We start from the raw sequence: 6,593 nt of genomic DNA, 5'->3' as shown, positions 1-6,593 counted from the left end.
TTTCTTTCTTTCTTTCTTTCTTTCTTTCTTTCTTTCTTTCTCTATTTCTTCTCTCCCCCCCCATTTAATCTTATTGAGTTTATTGGTATTTTTTAACCTCACAGTATAGTTACATTCATCTTTGGGGTCTTGTACCCTTACACGACAGATCTTGGTTCTCATTTTTTCTCCCTTTACCCCCTCCATTATTATATGTTTTTTAATTTTTGGACACTTTAACTGTGCTGTCAACTTTGAAGAAAGTTATCTCTGTTTACTGTGTTGAGTTGGCATTGTACAGAAATTAACAGCCATATTGTTCTAGAAATGTTAAAATTAATTTTTTCCCATTTGTACAGGGGTAATGTACAGTTTTAAATAAGTAAGGTCTTATCTACATGGGTTTGATCACAAAAAATAATAAAATATTCTCTAAACAATGAAAACAGTAACAAATTAAAGATGTTCTTCTGTTCTTGTCACCTTCTGAAACAGTTCTGCAAGTCTTCTATTTTGCAGTTAGGAGATGTGAGCCAAAAGATGCGGTGAATACTGTCCATTCCACAGAAAGACAGGCTCCTAAAACACTACGGGGCACCCTCATCCACTCGTTCACTGTCACAGGACCTGGCACCCTGTGGCTTCTGGCCGTTCTGTCAGGGTCTAAATGACCATGAAAGGTAAGTGTTGGAGATCAACTCGAGCCACTGAAGCAGCCAGGACTGGCAGCACAATTAAAGGCATCTGAAAAGACTTCCAGAACTGCTTCAGAAAGCAGCAGGATTGATGGGATCAGTGCTTTTGATTCCAGAGGAGTGTTATGCAGGGGCTTAGAGGCAACATAGCTTTCTTGGTGATATATTTTCAAGTTAAGTATTCACCATAGTTTTTGATCACATAGCCTACACACGTGTGTAAATTAAAGATAAACGGACACATTACATGTCTGAAGGTTTACTCAAGCACTCAGTTATGCATGAAGCAGATGGATGAGATTTTGAGGGCCTTAGCACTCTGCTGGGTGCCCGAGGCTGGGACGGGCTGGCCAGGGGCAGATGGCTGGAGAGGACATTTCGCACGGTGATCCCTGTCTCTGGTGTGAATAAACCGTAATAGTACATAAAATCCTAATGAGATAACTGACATTGTGAAATGGGAAGCAAGGGGCTAAAGGTGTAGGGAAGGTGGGATGGGTAGGGGAAAGGTAATAAGGGAAAAGAAAAAAATGTGAGAAAATGAAAAGATGGAAATAAAGTGTTTGTAAATGGGGAGGGGAGGAGGGGGTGAAGGGAGGGCAGGGACAAGGGGAAAAAATGAGAATCAAGACTTGTCATGTAGAGCTACAAGATCCCAACAATGAATGTAACTGTACTGTATCCCTAAAATGTACCAAGAAATTCAATTATTTAATTAAAAAAAAAAAGAAAAACCAAGCCAAACATATTTCAGTATGCAAGTTGCAGACCCCTGCACAGGCTCATCAGTGGGATGAACGGTGGAGCTGAAGCTCCATTTTAGCATTTACATTACACTTTGGTGCACTTAAGCAGCAATGCAAGTCGGTACTGTCCTCTTGGCCTAATGACCTCCCACGGGTGTCCTCACTGACTCGGGCGTTAAAGACTCACCCTGAGCTCTGCTGCTCATAAACCGCAGGATTTTTGCCCACTCTGTTCTCCATTCTTAACATTGTTTTTTGAGTCAGTCAAACTCAGGAAACCAGACTGAATGATTACTAAGATCCTTTCCAACTCAGATCATTAGTCTGTGCATTCCAGGAGCCCATAGAAGTTCAGTGATCTTGTACAGCTACTCTGTAGACACTGTATTTCAGAGGAAAATGGCTCTGTGAAGCAAATCTATTCACAAGGCTGAAGGACCTTGCTGTCCTCTCCATATTTTTATAGATGATAACACATTTCCTGACTTCATTTTCATTTTCCATGGGTTGAATATCTAGCCACCTCACTTTGGTAAATCTTGTCTTTACCTTTGTGATGATTTACATTGACATTTGCCTGATAAAATCTTAACAGTACAGGCGAAATCTCTCAAGAAAATACAAGTGTAGGTATAAATGGTCAAAACCGAAGGAGATAATTTGAGAAGAAAGAAAGTCTGGGTCAAGGAATATCTTCATCGATTGCGATAGCAGTCAAGCACCTACCAGATGGGACAACTTACAGAGGTGCAGTGAAGACTGTGTAGTCAAGGACAAGAGCACCACCCAGGAGGAAAAAGTGAACAATAGTAGCATGTGTCATCAAGATGCTACTAAGTCATCTAGACATAAAAGACAAAGAGGCATTAGAAGCATTACTCGAGCCAAGAAGGGAATGATGGAAAATAGACCTTGGCAGGGAGTCTGCTACCTTAGGTACATGGCCACTATCAGACCTACAGCTAGGCATGACGGAGACATGAGAACAGATCACGGCCCCAGGGCCCTCTCCCCATACTTTTAGATAACCTGTGCATCCCTTCCTTTGGCTCCATGCACGCAGGGGTGTGGAGCCCAGAAAATGCCAGTGGTAGAGATGAGAGCAAGTGACAGAGAGTGGTGGCGAGTGTCCAGAACGCACAGGGAGCAATCAGTGCATCCAATCTGTTTTGCCCCTTTGCCTCTATTCGTGTACTTTACTGAGAGGTAGAAACTTACAACTATCTTGTCTCCCAAACCAAGAAAAGACAAAGCCCCAAGAGTGCGCATAGTTGAGGTGGAAAGATATCAATGTCACATATTTACGGCTGGGATTTGAAGGTCAAAAGTATGTCCCTGAGATGCTTTTCATATGAGCTTGTATGGGAATGAGTTAAAATAACTAATAGTCATAATACTACACTCATAGCTCCCACGACTCTTCAAATCCAGCGGACACATTCCTGGATTGTATGGCTACGGTGTCTTTCCTCTGCTACTCGTTTCAGGTTATCATGGCCCTTTTCACTACGTCAGCACACTGGCTCCATCGTATTCCCAGTAGGATGGCACAAATAGCTATCCACCCTAAATCAGGAATCCTATCACTTTGGGGAAGCTGCAATCTCCTTGTTAGTTATGTATACATAAATGCACAGTAAAGTCACCTGGTTCTGTGGATTTTAGATGTAGTTCAGCTTGCCATTCCTGCAGAGTTTCAACTCTCTCTCTCTTCCTCTGATGATGAGGATGAGGATGAGGATGATGATGATGAGGATGATGATGATTCCCCTGGCCACAACAACAACCTCTTCTGTGTGTGTCTGGTCACCTGCAGAAGGGGACCAGAAAATTTACCTGCCACCTCAGGTCAGATATTAAATTGAAAGTTTTCTCTGCCAGGATTTTACACCATTTCTATATCTCCAATTCAAATAACTCTACCTGCTTTGCTTGGCATTTCTGCTCTAGTTTCCCTAACAAAGGGCAGTTTTATTTCTTATGTTTGCTCCTACAGTAATTTAAGATTTCACCTTAGACTCTGGAAGGAATATAGGGAACTGTCAGAAATTATAATATTAGTAATTTATCAATCTTTTTAAAAGAAGTTGGAGACTAGTTCACAATAGGCGTAAATCAATACACGTTGGATACATGAGTGTGTGTGTATAAATAAATATTTATGTGGGTATATATATATATATATATATATATATATATACATGGCATGAAACCCTAATCTGCAAGGTAACTGTGAGCTGTATTTCACCAATATGCCAGAAAAAGTCATATGCCATATGACTAAAACTGTGTTATATTAACTATATAATTTTCCTGCATCATATATATTATGATCATATGCTTTTATCTTTTTACCAAGTCTGAAATATAGAGACCAAAAGTAAATTCTCATGGATACACCAGCCGTTATACTTAGAGATGGGACTATAGAGATTTGTAGGTAAATATCTTATTTGTTTTCTTTTCCCCTTAAAACAATAGTTTTTAAAATTTGCACCAGTGTCAATCATTTTTCTTTAAGTTCTACACATAATAAAATTTGTAATTGGAAAAAAACTTGTTACAATGGTAATTTTACTAGAAAACTGATCTGGAAATTTGGGAAGATAAACGAATCTAGTGCACTTGAGAATCATGTCAGACTGAAGGTCTTTAATAACTACATTTCACACAAAGGAATCAGAGACTAAAGCCCCCATTTTAATAGGTTGGAGGATGCTCAATAAAACATACCAGGGCTAAAAATGACGACTTCATCACAGAGGTAAGTAATTAGCTAAAATTACGTTTCAAAAACGATGAGGTCATTTTTTAAGAATGGCAGTCACATTTCCAATAACATTTACAGAAATTCTTTTGATAATTACAGCTGGGAAATGATGTGAGCGTGAATTTATTTCATGCAGTTTTCAGTGGAAGTCCTACACCTAGGATCGGTTTGGAGAAAAGGACAGGGTAGCGAAGCACTTTCCACCTACGTCCCCAACTGCTTCAAAGCCTCCTGCTGTTTGCGTCCTGCCCAGAGTTCCTGGAGCTCTCTGTAGCTATTCGGCAGAAGTAGAACACGGTGAGGATAGTGCTTTATTATTTTCCAGGGTGCTGCGTTCCTTTATTTCCGTGGCTCTCACCACTCACACGGTCTTGAGCTTCCCGTCTTCCCTCAGTTGCAGAGCCACCAGGAGGCAAAGGCACAGAAATTGCCCGGTCACCCCTGAGGACTGCAAAGCTGTTTGAAGTCGCTTCTCCAAGAGGCGTGAGGCAGGCCTGGGAGTGCTGCGTCCCTGGGAATCTGTGAATAATTTCATGGAGAGCTTTCATTCTACTCCGGAGAGCAGGAAAACGCTGTGCATTCCCACACGTAATATTCTCCATAACTTCCTGTGTGCGGAGCGAGGAGGACTGATAATCATCGCTCTGGGTCACGTGTACTGAATGCTTTCGGTTCCCCTCCAGCCCGTGAATTACTGGTATCAGTCACCCAAAGAAGACCCGTTTTACTAACTGTAGGGGCTCACAGGAAAGAAAAAGATTTATAGAAAGGTTCCATGACTTCCTAAGGGCATTTGTGCACCAAATAAAGCTACCCCTTCAACTGGAATTACATACGTCTCTCTAATTCTGGGCAGACTGTTCCATTTACTCCTCACCGCTATTTATTTTAAAGTATGAAATTTGTGAAGCAGATACAATACTTGTCCCAGCATGAAAATGCGATCCTTCACCGTAAACAAATCTGAATCAGTTGTTTCATTTTGGTATGTAATCTAGGTGGTCCCTCATCCTTAAGAACCACTGAGTACTTTTTAAAGAGGATGAGATGTCTGGAGCGAACACAGGTCTGGAAGAGAAGCCCTTCCGACCTCCAGGTGTTAAGGAGTCTGCTGAGCTGCACGGCTTCTCCAGCAACAAAGGCCGCTGCCAAATCTTCATGGTAATTAGAGCACGCCAGAGCTTTCTCCATTAAGGACGGAAATCTGTTCAGAGATTGTTTTAGTCCAATGGTGGAGAGCTTGCCCGGCAGGCGCAAGGCCCTAGGTTTGGTCTCCAACACTTAAGTTTTTGGCTACGTGTGGTGGCCAATGCCTGTAATCCCAGCATTCAGGAGGCTGAGGCAGGAGGATTGCTGTGAGTTGGAGACCAGCCTGGGCTATACAGTGAGTTCCAGGTCAGTCTCAACTACATAGTGAGACCCTGTCTCAAAAAACCAAAAAAAAAAGGGAAAAGATTTTTTGACTGTACATTTTCATGAATTGAGTGTGTGTGTGTGTGTGTGTGTGTGTGTGTGTGTGTGTGTGTTGTAGGCAATAATACTTTGAAGTGTTAATTTTGGATGATAAAGACTACAGATTATGGATTACAGTGAAATGTATAAAGTTTGACAGCTTAGAGCATGTCTTGAAGACTACACAAGAAGGAGTAGATGGCATCTTGTGTGGGTCACATCAGAAGGACAACAGTACAGTCCTCCTGGACAGGGAAAATGCCATATGTGACAGTGATGGGTCCCTTGGAAGAAGTCCCACGTTACCGGGATTTCCTCTGTGCTGAGTTGGCAGTGTTCAGATTCCATACTTTATTACCAAGGAAAAGCTCATGAAATAGGCTATGAGAGTCCTTGATTTCTTTCAGAACAAGCACATGTAGCAGGAATTTGACTTCATTTGGGGTTCATTAAAAAGGGTAGCCCTGTCATCGATGTAATTTACCGCGCAGAGCAAATCGGAGAACAGAGGGACGAATTCCATTTAATCATCCAGATGAGCAAACTGAAATTGGCATATCAAAATGTATAACAGATAAGGTGACGCAGGGAAGAGGGGTCCAGAGGGGAAGGGGAGGGGCCAAGGGCAGAAGAGACAGGAATAAATGTGAGATCAGGAAACACTGAGGAGAACAAAGTCTTTGTGAGTAGGGAGAAGTGGAGGGGTTGGAGGGAGGGCAGGGGAATGGGGTCACACATAGGAACCAAGATCCATCATGTGAAGGCACAGATTCCCAAAGACCAGTGTCATGCCATTGTGCGCCTGATATGTACCAATAAACATCATGAGAAAAGGAATAACTGGCTCCTCATTTATAAAATAAAGCATTTGAAGAATATTTTTATCATTCAGTGTCTGGTCAGAAGTCAGAAGGACTCCATATTGGATTTGAAAAGAAATAACATAAACTC

General features: G+C 41.8%; 1 long non-coding RNA gene across 1 annotated transcript; it reads left to right on the top strand.

The window, feature by feature from the left end:
• The first annotated feature begins 480 nt into the window (after nucleotides 1-480).
• Nucleotides 481-4,631, top strand: LOC104847802. The gene is made up of 3 exons (XR_776233.1): nucleotides 481-659; nucleotides 4,327-4,487; nucleotides 4,585-4,631. It is a non-coding gene; the product is annotated as an uncharacterized LOC104847802 (long non-coding RNA).
• The last annotated feature ends 1,962 nt before the right edge of the window (nucleotides 4,632-6,593 follow it).

The sequence above is a fragment of the Fukomys damarensis genome, unplaced genomic scaffold (assembly GCF_012274545.1).
Source record: "Fukomys damarensis isolate Sample0158 unplaced genomic scaffold, DMR_v1.0_HiC HiC_scaffold_16, whole genome shotgun sequence".
NCBI classification, from domain to species: domain Eukaryota; kingdom Metazoa; phylum Chordata; class Mammalia; order Rodentia; family Bathyergidae; genus Fukomys; species Fukomys damarensis.
The sequence above is the reverse complement of the archived record's forward strand: the minus strand, read 5'-3'. Positions and strand labels throughout refer to the sequence as shown.